Source organism: Stegodyphus dumicola, chromosome 9, assembly GCF_044657685.1.
Source record: "Stegodyphus dumicola isolate Sdum_Otavi_A_Nest chromosome 9, ASM4465768v1".
Classification (NCBI taxonomy): Eukaryota; Metazoa; Arthropoda; class Arachnida; order Araneae; family Eresidae; genus Stegodyphus; species Stegodyphus dumicola.
In genome coordinates, this window is record NC_140776.1 from 66,793,369 (window position 1) to 66,818,622 (window position 25,254).

General features: G+C 31.9%; 1 pseudogene; it reads left to right on the top strand.

Annotated features, from left to right (window-relative positions):
- Window positions 1–22,670: 22,670 nt before the first annotated feature.
- Window positions 22,671–22,832, top strand: LOC118200383 (U2 spliceosomal RNA; annotated as a pseudogene).
- Window positions 22,833–25,254: the final 2,422 nt, after the last annotated feature.

The window sequence follows — 25,254 nt, forward strand, 5'->3', positions numbered from 1 at the left end:
GCTCGCATATTCAAGTTTTCAATATCTGGAAGCGAGCATTAAAACTTTCTGTTAAATTTAAAACACACACAATCCTTTTCAATAAAGGATAACAGCATTAAGTTCGTTGTACGGACAATTGCGTTCTTTTAATTCTTTTAGTTGTGCTTTCTTATGGTCTACCTTTAACTTTTTTATATTGCACTTATCGAATAAAATATTTTATACGCAAAAATATTATTGATTTTAAAAATATATTAGGTAATTCTGCAGAGTTTCCTTTGGTTCAATTAACATATTATTCAAGTTTTTGTTACCTTTCCTGAACGCCTCAACTTACCCTCGCATTTCCTCGCCAGGATGCAAATTTAAAGTTAAGTGAAGTGAGTATTTAAATGGGTGAATCTTGGAGTTTTATTAAGAGCGTATTTTCGCTAGCCAGCGCACTTTACATTTCTGACCTTGCTGTTACGCGGAGTTGCGGATAAGCCTTTTGGCCATTTGAATAATTATCACGCCGGGTAGGTTGTCGAGTCAACCTAGTTAGCCGTAACTTAAAGTGCTAGTCCAGCACTACTCTTTTAGAATTGAATTTATTGTATTACAATTCCCAAGTTCCACCCCAAGTTGTCCGTGTTATTGTAAAGCTTGACGTACGTGCCTTTCTGAGAATAATAAAGGGTTATTTTCACCCTTCTTCTGTGCTGGTATTATTTCACGCGTGTGCTAGAAGTCGCCACGTTCTTTAGTAGGATCTAGTAGATGTTATGTGGCCAGAGAGATTAAGATCCTATAATTTTAGCAAATTTCTTTTTCTGACGTTTATTTTATATGATTTCTCCCTTACTTTATGATATCGCTTTATATTAATAAACGAATAATTATCGATTTTATTAATACATTATTATAATGAACGGCAAATTTTACGCCAGTTATTTGCCGGTATATATTCAGCTATCGAAACCACTCGATTCTTTCATCATCAATGATTTTGAAATTTCATCGACTTTCAGAAGTCAATATCGATCCGTAGAAAATCCTTGATGCAGCTAACATTCTGTGTGGTGTCCACTTTTGATTTGTATCGCCTTTTTGCATGTAAAATGTTGAATTAATCAAAGATTCAATGGCATTTTATGAAGTGTGTAAGTAAATAACGTTAATAATTCAATGGCATCTAAACTGCATTTACCAGGATCCAAAATTTATCAAGACTTAAGACTGTCATAATGCATCGCCTTTCATTTGAACACATTCCTTACGTTTCCGATTGGGAATAAATCAAGTGATTTAGGTACCCAAAGAAGAAGTATAAGACTAGAGAAAGCTCACGTTGTTGCAATATGAGGAAAAGTACTGTATGGATATTTAAGATAGGTTTTTAAAATAAAACTAAACTGAAGGTGACTGTTGATCACTGATGGCCTATGAATCAACAGTCACCAAAGAGAGTTGTGTAGTAAATTTTGATAGAATAAGTTAAACCAAAAGATACCGATGACCGTTAAAGTCATAGCCAAGGTCATCAAGGCCAATGATTCAGGGACTGACAGTCACCGGTGCTCTGTAGTACAGTGCATTATTAAGAAGTTTTATTGTTTTAAAATCATTTAGTTTGTTTATCAGTTACAGAGTGATTAAATATGGGAATAAACTGTTAAAAATTAATTTGGGAAAAAAGTCTTAATTCTTAGACCAAGTGACAAAACTCTGAGAAATGACAACTTGTTAGAAAGATAAAACTTTCATATTTCTTGCAGTGCCAGTAATATTAAATAAGTTTTAAGTGCTTTACTGTAACATTATTTACTTACACACTCTTTTAATTCTTTTAATTTTTAGAATTTAATTTTAATTTTTAGAATGATGATTGTCTATATATACTATGCTGTGATTTTAAATTAATATTACGAATGAAATTGAATTGAAATTCACATTCAATAAATTAGCTTAACTCGTAAGAAAATCCACAATACGTGAAAGTTTCATAATTCATGCGTTTTTAACTTTTACATAAATCGAATACATTTTTGCTGATGAGATACAACGAATTCCACCCGTTGTTTCCTTCGTAATTGCAACATTTAAGAACAACGATTTGAATGTAAAGCATTTATTGATTTAATAGGTTACTCTAATTCGTTGCTGTCGCTTTACCATGAATTTAATGTACTCTTAACTCAATTAAAACTCGATCGAAGTCAATTTATGACTTTTCGATATTATGACTTTTCTTCCATGGGAAGCATGTAAAATTCTTTTTCCTTTTTTAATTATCATTCTCATTACCTTTAAATGCGAGCGAATGACAGGTGGAAGGAAACTTCGAAGAAATTCCGTTGGAAATTATCTTTCCTTCGCACTCTTCCTTTTAATTAATTTAAAGTCCAATTTGAGAACGAGAATTCAATTTGAGGGAAAGAGGAACGGAGATATAGAGAATGTCTCAAGAAGGAACAGCCGGAAAACTTTAATATAAGGAAACTGTCGCAATTTTAATCGCATCCAGTGAATTACGTTTTTTCAGGAAAGTAACTTCAAGCGTTATTTTTTTTTTTTAATTTACTGAAAAAAAAATGAATTAGTTAAAAAAGAGCTTTTTTCAAGTTGGATGGCAGAAAAAAAATTTAACCGCCTTGTGAACCGATATGCATCTTTTTTATACGGAAATGTTCAGTAGAATATTACACAGAAATAAATGTTACATTTTCTGAACTTTGCTTAAAATATAATCACGCCTGATACTAATATATATAACTTTTTATTTCCTTAATGTCTTATCGAGGGAAATTTGATAGCAACAATTCTTAACTATACTAGCTTCCGTCTTATTAAATCAGATTAAATTTGATATTAAAACATTCTAATTTATCTAAAGTTTCCAAAGTATATCTAAATTGTAATATTGAGTAAGTCGCGGGACCTGCGTTACGGGAACACCAAAAATTTTAGAATTTTGGTATTTCTTTAACTTATTATAATAATTTCACACTTACCAAATATTTTTACATAATGTATCTGAAAAAATAGATAAGACAATACGGGTAAAGAAAAACAAAAGCGTTTCAACGCATTTTTTTATAATAGAAACTTTCATTTTACTTTAAAAAATAAAGATGATGACCTAATACTGCAATAGCATTACAAGTGGAGAAACTGACAGTTTCACTCACGTGTGTGTCGGATTTGCGAAATGTTTATGGGATCCCACAAAATTTTCGTAAATATTGTGGGGTCACCACATCAAAAAGTTTAAAAAACCCTGCCATAAAGTAAACAAACCTCGAATCTGCCATGAAAGTAACATTAATCAATGTTCTTTCCCACACTTTGAAAAAGAAACGAGAAGAATATAAAGTGAGTTGGGATTTCAGGAAACAAACAAAAAAAAAAATAAATAAATAAATAAATTTAAAAATTTTTAAAAAAATGTCACTTAACTATTTAATTAAAATTCTTTCTAATTGTATGAATTTCTGAATTTTTTCTCTTGTTTCATAACCAATACAGCTTTCTAAAATTGATCGCATTCGAAGTGGTGAAGTGATTTACACTTCCATTGACAGAATACTGATAAGAACTAACACAGAAATTTACTGCTATTCTTGCTTTTAACGTTTGCTATCTTCCAAAGAACAGTCAAGCTATCCAAACATTCTATTCGACAATATAAATTTAACCCTAAAGGGAAATCAGGAGAAGGATAGAAAATAAAATTTAATTATCAGGCTTGGCCCTCACATTGAGCATACTTTAATTGCCTTTCAAGGATTATAAGGTTTTAAGAACAGAGCGAAGAATGATAGACAAGCTATGTACATAAAGAACATAGCGTACTAATTCTGATCCTTGACGTATTAGTTAACCAAACAGCATTAGAGCCACGTCATCCGAATAAATGTTTGGCACAAATCAATCATCCAGGAAAAGGACATAGCTAGCTATATAATAACAACTTTTGGTGGATCTCTGAAAGCGTGAAAGGTCCTAACAGTATTATTTATAATTTAATTTTTTAGTTAAAAATCATTTATGTTTTTTGGTTGTCTCACCTGCAGAAAATTATGAAAACACATTCACGCAACCCGCTCTTCGGGATTTGAACCCGGTTTGAGCTACTAACATTTAGTTATCTTGGCTACTGATGAGACTTAAGAATTATAAGGTATTTCTCCAGCTTTCTTAGCGTGCCTTAGTGGTGTAGTGAAATTTACCTTTCTTTCATCAGGAATTCTCAAACGATACCAAACTAAACTGGTAAATACGTGCCGCAAAAGCATGGGTAAAATGAGCAAAATATGCAAGAAAGCAGAAGTAAATCAGACAGACGTCCTGCTATTGTAAAACGCTCGTAAATGTGTCTTTTACTAAACAGCGTAGAAATAAACAGCCAGAATATGAGTTTTTAACTAGCTAGTTTCCTAATATTACTTTTATTCTATCATGCAAACCTTTTTATGATAGGAAGTTACTTAATAACGATTCGTTACTTATATAGTTACTTGCATATGACAACTTAGAAAGCTATTCTGGATCTCTGAAAGCGTGAAAGGTCCTAACAGTATTATTTATAATTTAATTTTTTAGTTAAAAATCATTTATGTTTTTTGGTTGTCTCACCTGCAGAAAATTATGAAAACACATTCACGCAACCCGCTCTTCGGGATTTGAACCCGGTTTGAGCTACTAACATTTAGTTATCTTGGCTACTGATGAGACTTAAGAATTATAAGGTATTTCTCCAGCTTTCTTAGCGTGCCTTAGTGGTGTAGTGGTCTGCATGCTGGACGCGTATTCCAGAGGTCCGTGGTTCGATTCCAGGCGTTGCTCATTTTTCACTTCTCCTGCTTCCAAAAAATACCTACTGTCTCTACAGTGGCGCCCGAACTAAAAGGGTGGTGGCGAAGGCGATTGCTAATTTTTCATCCTGCTGCTTCCAAAAATACCTAATGACTCTACAATGATGAACGCTTTTTAATTTGATAACCTATCTGAGTCTATCCTTCACAACTCTGAGTTAGTAGGAGCATTAATTGTGACTATTTTGGTCAATTAAATACATTGTTCTCTCTTTGCGTTTCAAGCTGTTAATAAAACAATCTTTTCAACTGCAAGAATCCTAATTTTTGACTGCTTGATGTTGCTGAATGCCTTAAACAATTCAGAATAAATTCATAACATGCCCAAAAAATTATAATGACCTAGCTATGAAAAGAACTTCATATTAAATAAATAAATTTCCAAGCAATCCATTCTAAACTACAATCTAAGCAATCCTTCTTTAACTACTTATCTGTTGCATCGAATTTCAATTCGCAGTAACAGAACAAATTTACAACTTGTCAAACTATGCATGTTTTCTTTGAGATCTTACGTTAACTTGTTCAAGCCAACTCCGTTATCCAGCCCCGCAATTAAACAATTTAAATATGGGCTCGTTTTCCACGCAGGGAAATTAATTTATGGCCTCCTACTGAAATCTTTTGATGCAAGCTCACGCATTTCGTTAATTACGAGGAAGCCCGGTAAAACAACGTTTCCATGTCACTACTAGACATGAGTCTCCACTGAATACGTGACGAGGTGCGCCAATGCACCTTTGCCTTTTATTTTAGTCCATTTTCTTTTATGTCCATTGATCTTTTTATGATATTTTGCTGTCTTTAAAATTAGCAGACCTTTCGATGCGCTCTACTAAAACGAATGATGTATCTGACTCATTCTTGCACCAGAATGCAAAGAGTCTTTTGTTGTTTTTGAAGAAATAAAAATAACGCTTTTTATTTCCTCTTTTTTTGGTTACACAAACCACATGGTCTTTTTCAACTCAAGTATCTTTACCTTATTGTGTCGTTCTCATTATTATTCGGATTTCTGTATGTCTTGAACAACGTCTTTTGGTATTTCTATAAATATGCTCTTTTTCTTAATTTATTTAAAAGCAGTCCACAGTTTTATTTCTAAGAATCGCAATCAGAGCGCACACGCACAAAAAAGAATGTTTCCTTTTTTTATCTTTAAAGCATAAATATATTTAGGTGCAATTCTACTAATTTATTATTTAGTTTTAGTTTAATATGAGATACTGCCGTTGAAATAATATTGTCTCAAAAAATATGAAAATTAATGCTTGCATATTCTGCATGAATTATTACGAATTTCCCCAAAACTGAGTAAAATATTTTAAAAGAAGGATTTTTGCTCCTTTTATTTAAAAATTTTTTGCAAATCAACTTGCGATTTTCTTAATTGGGCTCGTGTGTTGTTAAAAATATAAGAGGATTTTTTTAATTAGTCATATTATTCATTTGACGACCCGAATATTTTCATTTTGTTGATTTCATTCGTAATTAGTAATTTTCTGCCTTTTACGGTAATTATTTTCTACAGTAACACTTTCAACTGATTAAATACACCTGTATGTATTTAATCACTTGAAAGTGTTAACAGTCATTAGTGCTGTGTTAAAATCCTTTTTACATAAGTAAAAACATTACTTATTAAGCTATGCTATTGTGTATATTAATTGGTAAAATAACAATTTTTGCATAAAGAACTGAGACTTTAAAATCCGAGTACCTCTAAATACTGTTTCATACTCTATATTATATATATATGCATTTGCAGCGTTTTTCTCTTTTCGTATACGTTACATTTCGAATAACCTACTAAATTTAAATAGTTATATGATCATTTCAAAGCCCAAGAGCAATTGTTTTGCTTTGCATATAACACATGACCTTGTTAGACAAGAAGTTCATAAATTCTATGAAACACTTTAACTTTATGTTGTGGTTGCCTTTTTAGTTTGAAATTAAGGTCTTTAAGAACATAAAAAGTACATCTTTTATGTTTAAGGGAGATTTTTACTGAAGACTAAAGAGGCAAATAAACAAGACAGTTGATAATACCTAATATTATTTGAACTTTAGTTAAAGTTTAAAAGTATTTTCAGTATTAATTTTCATTTAACTCTAAATCTTATAATCTTGCATATTTTACGTTGTTGATAGCTTTATGTTATAGTTTACTTTTAGGCTTCCTGCTTTTGGTTTTAATATGTATCAGTTTCCTCTTGTTAATTTTCAGAAATTACACTTTTAGAATTTGTACCTAAATTGTACTTATTCCCCATGACTGTCCCTGTAATTAAGCTAACAATCTATTTTCAACTAAGTAAAATGCTAATTTTCTTTGCTGAAAATGCTACACATTATTCCCTTTTATGATTTTTCATAATTTATCAAGACTAATATATCATTGCTGATGTGTGCATGATAACTAGTTTTTTAATCTGTATGTAATTTTCATTTTTGTTCTTCTATTTTACCTAGCACAAGATTTACCAAAAAAAGCATACAAAAAATGAAATATTTTGTTTAAGAAAACCGAAATTTAAATCTGAAAAATTTGAAAACTTTCGATTTATGTATTATTTTCAAGAAAACGTGTTTTTCATTTAAACACAAATACATGTTTCGAGAAAACTTGAGCTAAAAGTATTTAAACACAGCATACCTTTATAATTTCCAATAGATAGTCTCGTGCGCTGGAGATAAAAATGTTTTTCTTCGTACAGCATTGCCACTCCTCGCTTTCATATCGTTGAGTTTGTTAATCAAAAATTCGTTACAGTTTTACAAAGTAAGAAATATACACTTTCAAACAAATCGCAACTTTCAATTTCGGGCTTCTAGGTGGCGTATTCGGGTGGAGGACTATGTTATTCAAAAATTGGTGGCTTTAGATACCGTTGTTTTTCACAAACATACACACATTCATGCAGAATCTTCATTATTTAATTTCTTTAAATATAATACAGGGCTATAATATTTGGTGGCAATAATTTGAAAAGTGATGCAGCCGTTTATAGTGTGATTTGACTCAAAATGCCGTTTCGCTCCTCTAAGTAATTAATAGCCCTTCTAGGCTAACGCCCCTTTAGGATAAAAAATGGCAGTATATTCCTAATTCTATTTTTACATGAAATATTTTGACACGAAGTTGTTTTAAGGAGGTTTAGAAAATCATTCGATTAATATTATTATTCTTTGAAACGATTTATTTTGACCGTGCTATTTTAAAAAACTCCATTTTAATTTTTTTAGTCCAAAGGGGCAATTTGCCCAGAAATACTATTAATTTCGTTTTGGCATTTTGCGTTGATTCAAGATAAATGTCGGTTCACTTTCATATTGTTGCCACTAAATGTTAGAGCCCTGCATTATATTTAAAGAAATTAAATAATGAAGAATCTGCATAAATGTATTTATGTTTCTCGCTTTGTGATAAAACAACGGTACCTAGGGTCATCAAATTTTGAAAAACGTACTTTTCCAACCAAATATGGAATCTGGAATTTTTAAAAAAAAAAAAAAAAAAAATTATTTTTAGCGGGCGAGACCGTGTACGGAAATTCTAAAAATATGATCATTTTAAAGTTATTTCTCGATATTGCAGTTGAACTGAATTTTATGGTTTAAGTGCGAAGAACATGGTACTTAAGAAATAAAGGTAACATAATACACGCAAAGCATTCAAAAAAAAAAAAAAAAAAAAAAAAAAAACGGTAAAATCTGAAAGCCTTCAGATTTCCCCCCCCCCCATTTTATTTATTTTCTCCAATTTAATTTTGAAAAAGTATTTTTATTGAAGAAAAACAATTTTAGAATTTAACGCGGTTTTAAGGTCATATTTTCCGCAATAATATTAATTTTGAAAACGTAAACGACAACGCTGAAATTAATTACAGCTATTATCTATTTCAATAAAATTTTACAAGCTTAAATTACGGAAGCAAAAAGGTAATTCATCAGTATTTAAAATAAACATCTTAAAATATGGTAAAATCAACTGAACTTGTTTAAGCATTTTTCTATTCAAATTTAATAGCAAAATATACAATAATGTTGAAACATTTGTATTTAATTCTTTATCAGATGGTGCATTTCTTTGGAGTCCAATACTGGAGCGACTCTTTTTTAAAATGAAAAATAAATCTTCTTCATTTATTAAAAATATTTTCAACACTCTCTCTTGCAACATAAGCGCTTGTTTCCTTGACTGACGAGGAAAAGGTTTTTCCATATGTGTGCTTCTAGCATACTTTAGCGAGACTTAAATGAGTTTAAGGCACGGAGTTATGCGGGACATGAAGATGTTAAAACTTTTCAAATAGCTTCATCAGCAGTTTCTCTTGCAATCGTTGTTCAATTACATGAGACATGATCTTTGAGAGTTGTGTTTACTTTGTCCACTGGGTTGGTGATATGAACATCAAGTACTTGCAATGTTCCTACAAACTTTTGCAATACTTTGTCCCAATTTGGCCACGAGTTAGTCTAAATCTTGTGCCTTTGAAGGATCTCTTCCACAAAATTTGCAACACTTCGTAAACAAGTAGCCAGTCAACTTACATACTTCACTTTGGACTCTATACAGATTGGATCATGTGCCTCTGAAGGATCTCTCTCACTTCGTCCCAGACAGTAATCATTGCTCCTTCCTACTTCACTCTGAACACGAGACAGTTTGGATCACGCGCTTCCGAAAGACCTCTTCATATATAAAGTTTCCCAAAAATGAAAATCGCTGACTCATCGTTGAAAATTCACATTTTATATTATCTGATGCTCATGCTTTGCTCATTTAGTACAGCGTTTCTCAATCCATAGTTCTCATCAGATTTCTTTAAAAAAATTCAAGTTCAAATTAACTGTGTATGTCACACTATAGATGAAAATTTCAGAGTTTTTAAATAACACATGGCAATAATCTGTCATATTTTTCCTTTCTTTTAATAAATTCTTAACACACTAAGGCATAACATTTTATAAAATTTATTACCGATTACCCTATCTATGGACATCCCACCTCAGTCTTAGCAACCAAAGGAAAATTTAAAGCACTAACTGAGGTCATTCTTACTAGTATACATCTAAGCACGGAACAGCTATACAGGAATCGGCAGGTTCATCTATCTCATTAAAGTGAGTACTATAATTTATTCAACTTTGAGTTAATAAGGTAAAGATTCCCTAAAATGTAATAGCTTCTAATCATTAAAAACAAGTATAAATTTTCTTCTATTAAACTTAATTACTTAAAAACGAGATAAAATTTAATGTATTTTAATTAGTTTTGATTTAAAAATTTAAGTTTACTGGTTGTAACATATGCTTAAAAATTGCTTTTGGAAGGGAATACTGTAAAGTGGTTCACAGATAATTCTAATTCATATAAACCGTCTCCGCACTTGAAAACGTTTGAGAAATATTGCTGATTTAGAGTTTGAAAACGAAAAGACACATGTTGTCTTGAAATTTGTTTCACTATATTCGCCAAGTGTTCCAATTTCTTTATCCAATACCTGTATGCATAAAATAACGTAAGAAGTAGTTTTGAAATAGTGTCTTTTATTTTAATCATTTGAATTTCGCATCTTTATTTACGTGTTCAGTCTAATTTTACAAATAAGTTTGTTAGAATGCCCAACTGCAATGATTTCTTTCAATGGAAGGACAGCGTCATGAAGATTTGATCATCTCATGGTAAATTTTGCTCTTCAGCATTTGCTCGAAGCTCGTTTTTAGTGATTCAAAATGTTGTTACCAATCTCACTTGCCTGACAACGGTCAGCGCAACCCCATGACATCCGTCATGGTAAGGAGTCAAATGTGTCTGTCATTGCATGACCCTTGAGTAGTTGACAGCCCTACTGACTGTGACTGATAACTTACTATGTGTTTATTTTCTGTGAATTGTTCTTGTGTCATTAAACATGTTATATTATAAAGTTTCGAAGTTAACCAATATCTGTTTAAAGCCGTTACTTCTACTCTCGCTCCATCTCAGCTCTCTTCATGAGATGAAAAAAAGTGCTTCTGCATCTTTATACTATTTACATCTTTATACTATATTTATTTTTAGACTAGAATTCAATACTCTGTGATATTCAGATTTTGCTCAGGGAGCAAATTGCTGCTATATCTAGTCTTTTGAACTGAGAAACTGTTACTTTTCTACCGCTGTTTCCTGCATTCTTACACTGGAATTTGTGATGACCGCTTCTCTGTTGAGCAGAGTACCCTCCGCTTCTGCTTCACCTGTCTGAACAGTATATACTATGCTAATCAGTTTTAAGGAATATGTTCAGGAAGCTTTTGAAACACCAGACTGTAGCACCTAACTCTGTCCTCGGAATCTGTAAGTGTTCAGACTGGCCTTCTTAGAATAAAGCATCCAAATCGTAGAACTGATTGGCAGTCTTCATGGAAAGGCCAGTGCAGTATTAACGTATAAGATATACAAGTTTAGTGCCCCCACTTTCTTGGGAGCCCCTAAAAAAATTAAAATATTGCATAAATATAGTATTAAAATATAGTATAACAGACTTATAAAGGTCCCATAAGTTAAGTGACCACACGCCCCGATTCTGGCGGGACAGTCCCGCTTTTTGGAGGACTGTCCCGCGTCCCACCGATTTTTAAAAATGTCCCGCTTTTTTTTTTTTTTTTTAATGCATTTCTTATTTTAAATGTACTGTAAAAATATACTACCTATTATTTATTAGTTATTACAGTGAATATAAAAAAATAAATATAACACATAAAATGCATGCAGAGTAAACTAAATTAGGCGATGTAACGAGTTAGATTTACTCTGTGGTGTTCGATTATTGTCGTTACGTCTCGTCAAGGAATATGTATTGTTAACGGAGGAACAGCTAGCACTAGCTGAAGAGCTATTTGCACACAATAAACCACAATCAAAGTTTCAGATCAATTGATTGTACGTCGGAAATGATCAAAACATTGTACGACAAAAAATTTGCATGTACAAGGACAAAAACCGAAGCAATTATTTGTAATGATTTTTCACTATATTCGTTTTCACAATTGCAGAAAGAATTACATAAATGTACATTTACATCCATATATTATGATAATTTCAACCACAAAGATTTAAAGTTATTTCCCATAATTGTTAGACTTTTTGACCCAGAAACAGGAAATAAAATTAGAATATTAGATTTTGTTTCATTGCCGGGTGGAACTTCATAAATAATTTTTGATTCAATAAGTACTATTTTAAGAAAGAATAACTTGAACAATAAAATTATTGCCTATTGTGGGATAACACTACCGTAAATTTTAGTGGAAAAGCTAGAAGAGGCATCAATATCGTTTTTACGAAACTTTACGAACATTTGAATTTAAAAATTATTGGAGTAGGTTGTGCAGCGCATTGCTGTTGTGCTGTTTGAATAGTACTGTGTAGAATATACAGTACTATTCAAACAGCATCTGACTTACTTCCAGTGGATCTTGAAAATATTATTGCAAAAAATTATTCGTATTCTTATATATATATACTGTGCGTGTTGAAAGTTTGAAGGATTTTCTGAAAGCGCAGAAATCTAATATAAAAGAATTATTGGTTACAGCAAAACATGATGGCTAGCTCTTTTTATTTCACAATGCTGTGAAAATTATTGAAGGCTACAAAACTTGAATTAAGAAAGTGTCAAATGAAATCAATAATTTAAAAACAAAACTGCGAGAATTGATAACGATTAAGTTCCTTTAGTTATTCGAAAGGACATCACTAGGTTGGAAGAACAAGGTGCCATTAAACGACCTGATTTTCTGAAAGAAGTCAGAAATTTTTATAATAACTGCTTCGAATATCTTGAAGAACGGACAGTTCAATTCAAGGATATTAAAAATTTTCATTAGGGGACATTAAAAAGGAGATTTTATGAGCATATGTGGAAAAATCTTTTTTAATATATTAGCAATCATTTTCCGAAAAATAATATTTGCGAAAATAATCTTTTTGATTAGGTGTCATTGGTAAAAAGATACGTTACTGAAGAAGAAATCAAATGTTGGTTGTCTGCAAATGTGGACATAGACAAAAAATGCACGGAGTTATTCCTTCATTTTAAACAGAATAATATTCCTTATTAAAATATTTTGAAAATTGTACAACACGCCCTCTCCCTTCCAGGAACAAATGCAGCAACAGAACGTGTTTTTCTAGTATCAGTAAAATATGGACAATTGAAAAAACGCAGTTGAACATTAAAATTTTAAAATCTGTATTAAGCGTAAAATATAAATTGACCAATTCATGTGAGAAATTTCACGACATTTTAATAAAGGATCCGACTATATTGCAAAGTATTCACTCGGATAAAAAATATAACAATGAAAGAAAATAATTTTTAATACAATTTTAAATTAATTAAAAAACATAATATTCAAATTATAGTTTTTACAAATATTTTTATAGTTAGTTACCAAAAGTTAATAATAAATATATTTTTGTATATTTATAGACAAATATATAAATGTATACAATAAAATTGATTTTTGTATATTTATAGAGAAATATATGAATTTATACAATAAAATATATTGTTTTGAATTATTGGTCTTCTTTCATAGCTAAATTACAATTTTCATTTCATTCCATTTGTCCCGCTTTGTCTCAATGAAAATATGGTCACTTTACCGTATACGTCCATCGCAATAAAGAATCATAGTCGACCAAAACATCAAAAAATTACATTCCAAGTTTTAAAATTCCCTTAATTATATTTAAATAAAAAATATAATAAATATAAATAATATAACCGTGAAAAAAATATAAAAATATAACCGTGAAAGGAAATCATAATTTTAAATTAAATTTTAAATTAATTAAAAAACATAATAGCACTAGCTGAAGTTTGTTTTTTGCAAATATTTTTATAGTTACCAATAGTTCCTAATAAAAATACTTTTGTATATTTATATACAAGTAAATGAATGTATAGAATAAAATATATTATTTTTAATTATTGGTCTTCTTTCATAACTAAATTACAAATTTCATTTCATTCCATTTGTCCCGCTTTGTCTCAATGAAAATGCGGTCACTTTACCATAAGTTAAATAGCTTAGGACCTTATCATGTCTAAATCCCGCATTGGGAAATACACTGCGATGTTTGCAAGTAAGTTCATGGTGCTCACGATACTAAAACTTTTTGCCACCCATAATAGAGATGCTCTTATTAGTTTTTCTTTTAATCATATGTGCAAGTAGACTTCCTTTACAAATTGTAGTCGTACAGCTTTATGCAATGCAAATAGTATAATATACACCTATTATTAAAGCTGATATAAATAAACGTTTCTTTTTTTCATATGATACGAGCAGAGATTTTTAAGTTATTATTTTTTATATCTTTTTGTTAGACTTTTTTCCCTTTAATTTTTAGACACTCTTAAAAAAACAATTAATTTAAGAAGCGATATCTAAATATCAAATTTTTAGAATTATTAAATCAAATTCAATATCTAAATATCAAAAGTAATATTTAAATATTGTTTGTGCTTTTCTTCTCTTCTTCATCTCTATGCCTTTATTAAAGATCATTTTTAATATGTATTATAGAAATTATGATAATTTACGTGTCAGCAAACTGGTAAACATCAAAGATAAACCAAGCAATAGTAAGCAAAGAAAATTTCTTGCATTTCTTATTTTACCTTCGATTTTGTTGATGAAAAAACTAAATTCATAGGAAAAAATTGAATATTCCGATCACAAAGGTTTTCCGCTCCAGCTTGTAAAATTCAAGCCAGAAGAAAACACTCATTCAACATGCAAGGAATTGTGTTTCCGCTTTACGGAATATACATGGAATAGAATAACTTAATACCTAAGAATTCTAAATCTAGTCTGTTTTATTCGGCCTGTTTATTCAAATTACTATAAGAAGCTTCATAAAATTGATACTGAGTGAATACAATTATTGAAAAACGCATTGTTAATTTAATTAGAATTGGAAAAGCTTCACCAGTATGTAAAGCTCCACAAAAAATAAAATTAAAATTTTTAAAAAAATGATTCTGGACCAGGTACGCAATAAACGATGATAGAAACATCTCTTCTTAATTACAGTAATATATTTGAATATATTTTTATTTGTATCAGTTACGTATATTATTAAAAAATAAAATGAAGATTTTAAACTGTTGTGAAATCCGATTATTGTTTTTAAATCGCTCAGTTATTAAGCAATTTCATACTGGTTAAGTTCGAATGATAAATTAAATATCTCTTATTTTGCAGAAGGGCAACACTACGAAGAACGTAGTACATAAATAAATTACGTTTAGTTTCCCGAATGAATAGTTGCTTTGGAGGAATCTATGAGTTTGCGATGTCATACACTCAAAGATTTCTGGTCGAGAAGAGCAGTACAATGACCTTGTGTTTCCTGTGAAGACATTTCATCCCCGATGACCCACAGATTTATCACCGGTGACATACAAGATGACGATCATCTGTGCAAATCGGTTCATTAAACTGAAGAGCACTGTGCTTGTCAGAGGGGCTATCGGTCACCCATTAACCTTCACGTTGTTGCCCATTGGGATAAGGCGGGAAAGTAAATTTAAGTAAATTTTTTAAACAAAATTAACCTCATGGTCTTTAAAGTCTTAAGTTTAATTTTAGAACTGTGTTTGTCGAAATTGTTGATCAGCAGTGCCAATTAAAATTGTTGGTCATCACTGGCTAGTAAATTAAGCACTGGTGTCGTACAACTTAAGAGTCACTAAAGGTCAACTAATCACCGATGAGGAGGCAACGCCGTGAACTGGTCTTCGTGATAGTCACCAGTGGCCGATGCTTGTCAGACACTTGCTCAAACAGCTTGTGCTTGGTAGTGTACTTAGAAATAAAAGTAATTGATAGTGCAATTTAACGTAACATAATATAATACTACAAAATTTTGGGGTGATTTTTACTAAATATACTTTTAACGTTAAAATGGTTTGATGACTTGCACGCAAATTAATACAAGTATAAACCCAAGCATATATAAATTCAAGCAACGGGAAGTTAGCTCATATTTGGTGAACATAGGAGGTTTCCATCATATAATGTGATGGAGACATATTCGCCATTAGAATAAGTAAATTTGTATAAGGTCTGGACGATTTTTATGCATTCACTCTTGATTTACAGTAAAACAAAAATGCAGTAAAAGACTTTGGGTCCAGTTCTGTGCAAATCACCAAGTAGTGCGTCAACTATCACACTTTCCCACAGCTTCTATATTGCAAGAGAACGTTAGCGATTAAAATCACTATACAGGAAATTTGTAAATGATCTATCATATATATAGTTGGATATGCTATTTATCGGCAGTATGAAATTGAACATATTTATACATGAGAAGAAACCAGTTAAGATATAAATGTATATTAGTAACAAGCAGGATAATTTTTTAAAATTTTTTACACTGGTTAAAGCTACAACAAAAGTATGCATACATATAAATCTCCAAAGACCACTTCACTGTAAATTTTTAACTTGCTGAATTAATAAATGTGTTTTTATCATTGTTTAATTTCTGTACCTTCCTTTAAATTCCGTTAAATTTGTGTATTAATCGTTTTATGCTTGAAAGCAGAATAAATTTCCTTTATCATATTTTAAAATTTTTTTAAATGTCATAAAGAAATTGAAAGTATTTGCAGAATAAATGGTAAAACAACGATGCATTAAATAAACAGTAAATGGCAACACTAAATGAAACCTCTTTCCTCCCCCTTCAAAAAAAATATACGAATAAACTCTCACCAGAACCCATAAACATTAGCTAATACCAATTAAAAAAATTATAATTTGAATGAAACTGTAGCTCATTAAATGGAAGACTAGCTGAAATCGTTAAATACGCTATAAAAAATGTAAAAGTACTTCTAGTGTAGTGTTTAGTTGAATTTCACCGTTCTCAATGTTTTTCTTTTTTCCTAAATGTTTCTGTCTTTTGTTTTGGATAAGTACAAGAAAAATAAAGAAATAAATATTTTCGGCAAAGGAAAAAATTGGACAACAAAAAGAAATAAAGGTGAAGAAAGTAAAAAAAGAAAAAAAGAGGAGAGGACGATAAAAAGAGAAGGAGAAAAAACTGCTCCTTTTGCATGCAAGGTTAAACCTATATCTTCACACACCGTTTGCTTTGTTTTTCTTCGGAGGATAAAAAATGTAGATGAGATTAAGAGAAGACTCTAAGAGAAAGTACTTTTTTGCTTCATTTTCGATCGACAGTTTGAGGACTAGCCTTTCTTCACCAGCTCTTCGTATATCCCCACTTATTCTGCATTTGAATTGATTGGTACGTGTTAATCTATCACATATTTTAAGCATAACGCATCAGGAAATCTTTTAATTTGAAATCGTTTTCTCAATGTTTTTTTTTTTTTTTTTTTTTTAATTCTTTTTTTCTCTCTCTTTTTCTTAAGCACAAACGGCGTTAGCCGAGAAGGGCTATTAATTTCAAAACGACATTTTGCTTCGATTCACTTTTCAAACTTATTATAATATTCACCAAATATTATCGCCATGTATCATATTTTAAGAAACTAAATGATGAAGAATCTGTATGAATGCATGAATGTTTCTTGCACTGTGAAGAAACAACGGTACATAGAGCCACCAAATTTTGAATAACGTAGTCTTCCAACCGAACACGGGTACTCAGAAGAATTTGTTTTATCATCTATTTAAAATTTTGTAAAGTTTTAACGAATTTTTGATTAACAAACTCAAAGATTTCAAAGCGAGCAATGGCAACACTGTACCGGGAAAAAAAGCACTTTTATTCCCAGCGCTGAGACTGAGCATCGGAAATTCTAAAGATATGCTGCTTTTGTGTTTTAAAATATTTTGTGATATTGCTGTTGAATTGAATTTTATGTGTTTTAAGCGCAAAGAACATGATATTTAATAAAAAAAATTAACACACAAGATGTTAAAAAACTCCCTTTTGGAAGACACATAAAATCTGACAGATTTCAGATTTTTTCCACTATAACAGAAAATATTTTGATAATGGTAAAAATTTCAAATCGCATTGTAAAAATTTCGGTAACATTTAAGTTTATATTCCCAGCCTCATTTTCAACCTAAACTATGCGAGAAAGATGAATATTTAGCTAATGTTTAAGAGACATTATCTGCATACAGGAACTATAATCCGGTACTTTAAAATAGGAACTTCACATTTATCTCCTTCCTTCGACTTGCCTAGTAACCATGGTAACGACTACTGAGGAATATAGTCAAGTCTGCTAAAATCCTAAAATCCAAGAAGTGTACTAAAATCCTCTAATCCCTAGGTTAGGTACTTCAAAGTTATTTTCTCTCTCCTGAATTACCACGTTAACAATAGCCTCTAAAATTGGTCTATAACGTATCTTTTTCCTCACTTCATTTCCGTTTATCACATTATATCAAGTGCACGAATGACTTGAACGGTGCAGGATTTGAACGACAGTCTCACATGAAATGAAGAAAATAACCGCTGTGCGGTGATGATAACACGCTTTGCAAATGAGGGAAAATGACGGAGAGTGAGATAAGTATTGAAGTGCCTATTTTAAAGTAAGAGACTACGGCAGAGGTAGATTGAAAGCCTGATAATGCGCATCTCATTCAGCCTCAACCATAGAACAGCTCGCTTTCCGTAATATCGACAACATTGAAAGTGGACACAACATTGAGAAGTCTCTGTTTCTGTTGCCTGATGAATTAAAATACAGTGTACATTTCTAGCTCGCGCGGTGTTCATATGAGGTAGAAAGTAGACAGTATTTAAAGGAAAGTCTTAGAGAGTAAAATCAGAACATGTTGTGCCTGCTTGAAGGCCACATTGCAAAATTTGATTCTCTCGCGATCAGTATTCTGCGGTGTTCAATTATTCTTGCCATTACTCTTATTTACGCCGACTTAGGTCACAGCCAGCTTGCGCGTTTTTGAAATTGTGAAGCCGTTAGGCTAAACTTAATTTCATTAATTTTAGGTCATTCATTATCCTGAAGTTAAGCCATAATTGCTGGCTTCTGTAAGCACGAATTGGTGCCGTCTATCAAACTTTATTTGAACTAATAAAAGGGTTCTTAACACTCTTTTCCTGTCTATGTGGTACTTACACAGTGATACAGTGATAATTCACAGATTGTCTTTTAGAGTTCTGGTTTAATCTTATGTTACCTAATAAGGCCAGAATCTATAGCTCGATATTGGTGATTGGTTCAAGCCAAGTGACCATCAACATGTATGTCACTGGCGATTAACAAATTTGAAATGCACAGATTTACTCTCATTCCATTTTGATTTTAATATATCTAAATTTTACTACCCTAATCATCAAAGCGATCCCCTGGCTAACTCCAAGAATCTATCATTTTATATATTAGTAGTGATCGACAGCATTTATGCTTAATAAAAAATGAATCGCAACGGTATTTGATGAATACCATTGTGACTCATTTGAATTGAAACAGTTATTTAAATTTACTGAACTAGCCCACACTGCTGATATATGGTTGATTTAAAGTGATCCTCAACCAGTAGGTCACAGGTGATCTAAGGCGCTTTAAAGAGAAAAGATATCCACCAATTTAATTTTATTTTTCAAATACATTTTTAGAGCACTACCCCACCATGGTGATCCACTAGATAACTCCATATGACACTCAACCGCAATTAGTAAGTAGTAATAAGTCACAGTAACCAATAGTATTGTCGGACACCGATGAAATCGAGCCCTGTTTGTATTTCAATGTAATTTTTATTTGTACAGCTTTCTGTACTATTCTTAGATCATGATTGTGGTTCACGAGTAAGCAACTTTGAAGGAATCAGATTTAATGTTAATGCAAATATTTATTTTAATTTATTGTATTGTTAGAAAATGGTGATCTACGAGTTGACCCTTCATCTGCAGGTGACTGCGAACAAAGTTTTGAAAGGCAGCAGTCTCCTTCTATTTAATTTTAATTTTAAAATACATCTAAATTATTGCACTATACCACATTAGTAACCTCAAATTACCTTTAACCAGGGAGTCATTTTTTATCAAAAGCAATAAAATGCTTCAGTGTCCCTCCATTTAGTTCTGATTTTAAAATTCATTTAATTTACTGCATTACCCTGCTTATGTTGGTTGGCTCTGCACGTGGATCGCAATCTATACGTGTAATAGTAGTAAAAATCTATAGGTAATCGATGACCAGCACCTTTGATAATCATCATCAGTTCATTTTAATAAGCTTACTAAATACTGTAATTTTAAAATACCTGTTATTTATAATACACGTAACTGATAATTTTTATTCAAATCTGCGGCATTTATTAACTAAAAATAATTATTTCTAACGCATCTATTTTCTGCTCGTTGATTTATATCCTCTTAAATGTCATATTCATTTATTTATATTAGAAGGCCTTAAGTTACACTGCTTAATTTTCAATAACATTCAGCGGCCCACCAGCGGCCGAGCGGTAAAGACGCTGAACACTGGTAGTTCGGTCTGAGGTTCGAATCCCGCGAACGGGCTGGCTGCATGGGCGTTTTCGTGGTTTTCCCCATGTGTAACGTGTATACGAGCCAGTTTCCCTTAGAAAGTCCTCCACGAAAGGCATCCCTCCCCTTAGGCAGATAGCCCTCGTGTACTTTGCCATAACTGAATAATCCAAATCCAAAATCCAATAACATTCAGCAATATTCAGCAAATTTCCACACCGGAAAAATCTCTAATTTTAAGTTGTAACAGGTAGATTTCATACAGCACCAAATTAATTAATTCAATTTATTTTTATGATGGATACATAAGTAGTTCCCTACAAAACACAGTTGAATTAGTATTTTACTTACCGAGTTAAACCACATTAAAATTCAGCTAATAGGCAGGTAATCTTAAAAAAGCATTACATCTACGGTATGCGTCCTGTAAGTTTTATTGGTGTTATTTCTATTCGACTGATTGAAAATCTATCAATCTTAGTTAAAAATTACTTGTGACGATTATAAAAATATTGTTTTGGGGTCACTTATCATCACATGAGAAAATTTATTAAAAATTGTGAAGATAATTAATGAGAATTTCTGAATAGTTTATCATTTGATACATTATAAAGGCCCAATTTTCCCGATACTTTTTTATCAAAGCTGAAAGAACAGAAAAATAAACAAAATGCTCGAGTTTCTTACAGCAGAGTGAATACATAAATTTATTATAAATAGTTAATTTACCTAAATTCTTAAGAGCGATTGTTTTAACCTATATGCCTTTCGTTCAAAGTGTAAAATCAGCTATTTTTGAGAAGTATTTTAAGAACTTTTGTTAAGACTAAAATTCTTCTTCTTTCGTTAATTATTTGTTTTTATTTATCTCATTTTTATATCATGTATTTTATTTATTTGCAATATTTAATTATGCTTTCATTTATTTTTTTCATTCATATTTCAAATCTGATCGTTCGTACAATAATCTTTGCAATCACAAATACCTTACATATTGTTACGAATTTGGTATTTAAAAAGCTCATGTTAGTTCAATTATAAATTAAATGGTTTTATTTCCCGCGCAGTGCAGCGCGTGACGAATATTAAAAAAAGAAAGCTAAGCCGGAAAATTGAAAATACAAGAGCGCGTGCATTAAATAAATAAATATGTCTTTTTGATTTCTAGAAAGTACTAGAAAATTCTCACGCGTGATTTTAAAATCTTATAAAAGGAGGAAAACATCTCAGTTCGTAGTAGTTGCTTAGTTTGTTGTTGCTTTAGAAAACTGATCTTGTTGATTGTAGCGAATTCGCGGATTAGCTTTCTTTAGCTGTTTTGAATTACGTTCTATTGGACATTTGAGTAGTTAAAAGATAACTACTGTGAGATATTGTAATACTGCATGATAATTTGAGAAAATTTAATCATATTCGTTGTGATAATAATAAATTTTTGTTCATTTTTCATCGGATTTGTGCATTCATTTCGTAACGAACTCGTACGCACGCAACAATATCTCTTAAGAATAAATAGTTGGTTCAAAGTCGTGTTGTAATACTGTTTGTTTACGTGATTACAGTTGTCAGTTTGAAACTAATATTAAAGTATGCTTTTCTTGAGCCTTTTACTGATATTACTTAGAAACCTGTAGATTTTTAGCATTAAAAACTGCTTTGTAAGCAATTATAAGTTAGCTTTCTTTTATAAATTATTTCTCTCTTTTTATTAATAATAAAAAAATTAAACTTAAAAAGTATATTTTAAAATTATCCTCTACATAAACTCTCAATTAAGATCGCTTTGTTGGGTATGGTGGGTAATGATGCTGGTTGCTATATTTTTGGGTCCAGGTTCGAGTTCTAGACAAGGCATGTATTTTCCAGTTGTTTATCTGACTTCCTCATTGTTGTAATATCGATCGACCGAAATTAGGTGCATACTTCATCTCCCCAACGTTCAAAAACGTGTTCTTCAAGCATTGGTGGAAATGGCTGGTCATTTAGCCGTCTTTACAATGAAAAGGTAGCCGAGCAGAGTACACCTATATTACACACCTGAGGATAAGGTTGTGATGGCTACTGTAAACATCCATGCTTTCTCTCGAATTCCAACACGAGCCCAAGACTACAGCAGCCGGCTTTCCTACTATCATGTCATCAGGGTGGTATTATACAACTCTGGCAAATCGACTTCTATTATTTCAAAAGGCAGTTCACAAACAAAGAAAGATACAGAAAAAAATACTTTTATTTGTGACAATAAAATGCTATACACTGCCCGGATGATTGCCGTCTTAATTGCATACAGGGTTGTGGAGAGAGGTTTGGACACTTGGACCGCTTCATGGCTTTTAGGCTAAGCTCAAAGAGTAGTATGTGTTCTTATCAGCTTAAGATCTGATTGTATATTTTATTATAAGAGGCATATTTGTGATATTGGCATTTAGTTTTCGTGGTGAACTTTACTTGACACTCACTACACGCACTCTGCACTTACTTCTTATTGCTCGTAGTCTCACTCACCCCACCTGTCTAGTGGTAGTTCGGCCTAGCGCCTGCTCTCTGTCGGCTGTATGTCTTTAGATATGCCTGAAATACCTGGTCAAGATATAATACCTGATCGAGAGATCGTAGTGTCTTGTTGGATTGTAGTGTTTCCGTTATGGTTTACGATAGTGACGCCAGCCATATTTGACACTTATAATGCCATAATTTCCGTCGGTTAATTTCAGGCCGTTGACATTTGACTCAAAGGCGAATAGGACATTAAGTACAATATGTCTTTTTTGCCAGTAAACCACATATTTTTTAATAAAATTTTTCATGGCATAGTGTATGTAATGTTTATTGCTTAATACTTTTTGCTGTCATACAATTTTCCCGATTTTCTTTCTGCGAAAATTATCTAAAATATATTTTTAGCTTAGAGAATTCATTGTGTTTTCCTGGAGCTTTACATATTCAATAAAAGCATTCGATTTCAATTCACTTGCGCGGATTTTTTATTCCAGTCAACTGCTGTCCAAAAGCGTTGTCATAACTTATCCATAATGTTGCGAATTTTGTACATGTATACATGACTCTAGCACGTTAAATGTAAATTGTAGTACCTCTTGTACATTGTAACATGAAAGGCATCTGAATGCGAAAACAGGAGTAACTCCATTTAATATCGAGTTAAATGACTAGCGGAGAGAGAATGAAGCTGGCGATGGTTTGGAAAACCGTTTATTATCGCCAAATCGCCATTCATCCATTCTTTGGGATGAACATGAATATAAATTCCAAGTGGAATTGTCCATTTAGGTAGCATAAGATTAAACAAGATTAAAATTAACAAAAGACTGAGTTTTAAACCATCAGTATAAAAAGCGTGTAAGAATAGCAGTATAGCACGTCTTCTCGTTACTAGAAGTCTTTAGCATTACTGTCTTAGCACCTTTAATATCCTCTGTTCTGTTTAATGACACGTCAGAAGCTCAGAGTATCTGATCCATATTTTTTATTTGCCCTACTTGAAAACACATATTTTTTCTCTAGTTTATGACGTATTTGTGGAATTCTATAATCTCTATTTCGCATTCAAGTAGAAGATTTTATGCTACTGTAGTTCTGGTACGCATGTACAGACCATTTCTCTTCAAGAATTTCTCGCATCATTATGTTGTCCTAGAAGAATACGCAAAAGAGATATCCATAATTTTCTTACTTCTGTTGAAATCATTTTTGTTGAAACAGTAATCCCGTTCTTCCTATGATTCCAGTTTTTAACGTGTTTCCCAAGCTCTGACCATTTAGGAGCACATGAACGTAAAGTTCTTTTACTCCTGTCTGCATTCACTAAATCCGTCTTCTGCTTCCTCCATTCTCGTATCTTCTCAGTCTAAAATGGTCCAAAACGCCTTTCAGCTGCTACGTTTTCGTGCTCTGAAGCGTAATTCGCTACTTCAAGATTAAATACAATACTTTGTGGCAATTTTCTCTCTTTAGATCCCATGAGATTGGCCAACAAGAACAGCACTTTTATTTTGAAGCACCAAACGTGATGTAAACAAGCAAGTATGAGTTGTGTATACATAGTAGTATACCCATGAATTGTTGCTTGCATTCTAAACGGTAATAACAAAGAAAGACTATTACCGTTTTTAAATGTAAAGTTGAGCTAAAGTGAGTGTCAGCGCAGAAAGGTGGAAAACGTTAGATAGCTTTGAAAGCTAAATTGCTTCCATACCACTCACGCGATTGGTTTCTGTGGTTTGTAATACGATTTGTTCTTGGTGCGGCGTGATTTCGAGCGAGGAGTAATGTTATTTATTTTTATTAATTTACATTTAATATGGGCGTTGCTAAAGAATAAGTCTTTTAATCTGTTTTATTAAAACGATACATCTGAAAGCGATTCTGTGTTGCCCTAAATAAGTGCGGCGAAAGCCATTTTCTAAGCTACTTTCAGCGTCGTAGCCCACGGTCTAACATGTCAGATGAAACTAAACTACATGAGCTATATGGTCCTGACTTTGTTGTAAAAGTCTTACAGTGTTAATAGTCGGATTAGGCGAACGCAGTTCGCAGAAAACAAGCCCACGCACGGTAGTGCTATCCTTGAGTAACAGGTTGGCGATTTTCTAACGAAGTATGCCAGAGCGTTTGTGCGTGGTAGCTGAGTGAATCTCAGTCAAGATGAAAAATTATCTACTATAGGCACTCTGGCAGAAGGGATTGTTTCTTCCATATAAAAAAGCAAGTATTACATGGGCATAACAAGGCCTGTCTATAACCATGCATATGTTAATTACAAACATTGTCTTCTACAAGTTACATGAGATAGTTAGATATAATTATGACAGTTATGTGCACATTTAAACATTATCTGAATTCTTATTTACAATACTTTTACTGAGATAATCAAACTTGTAATTC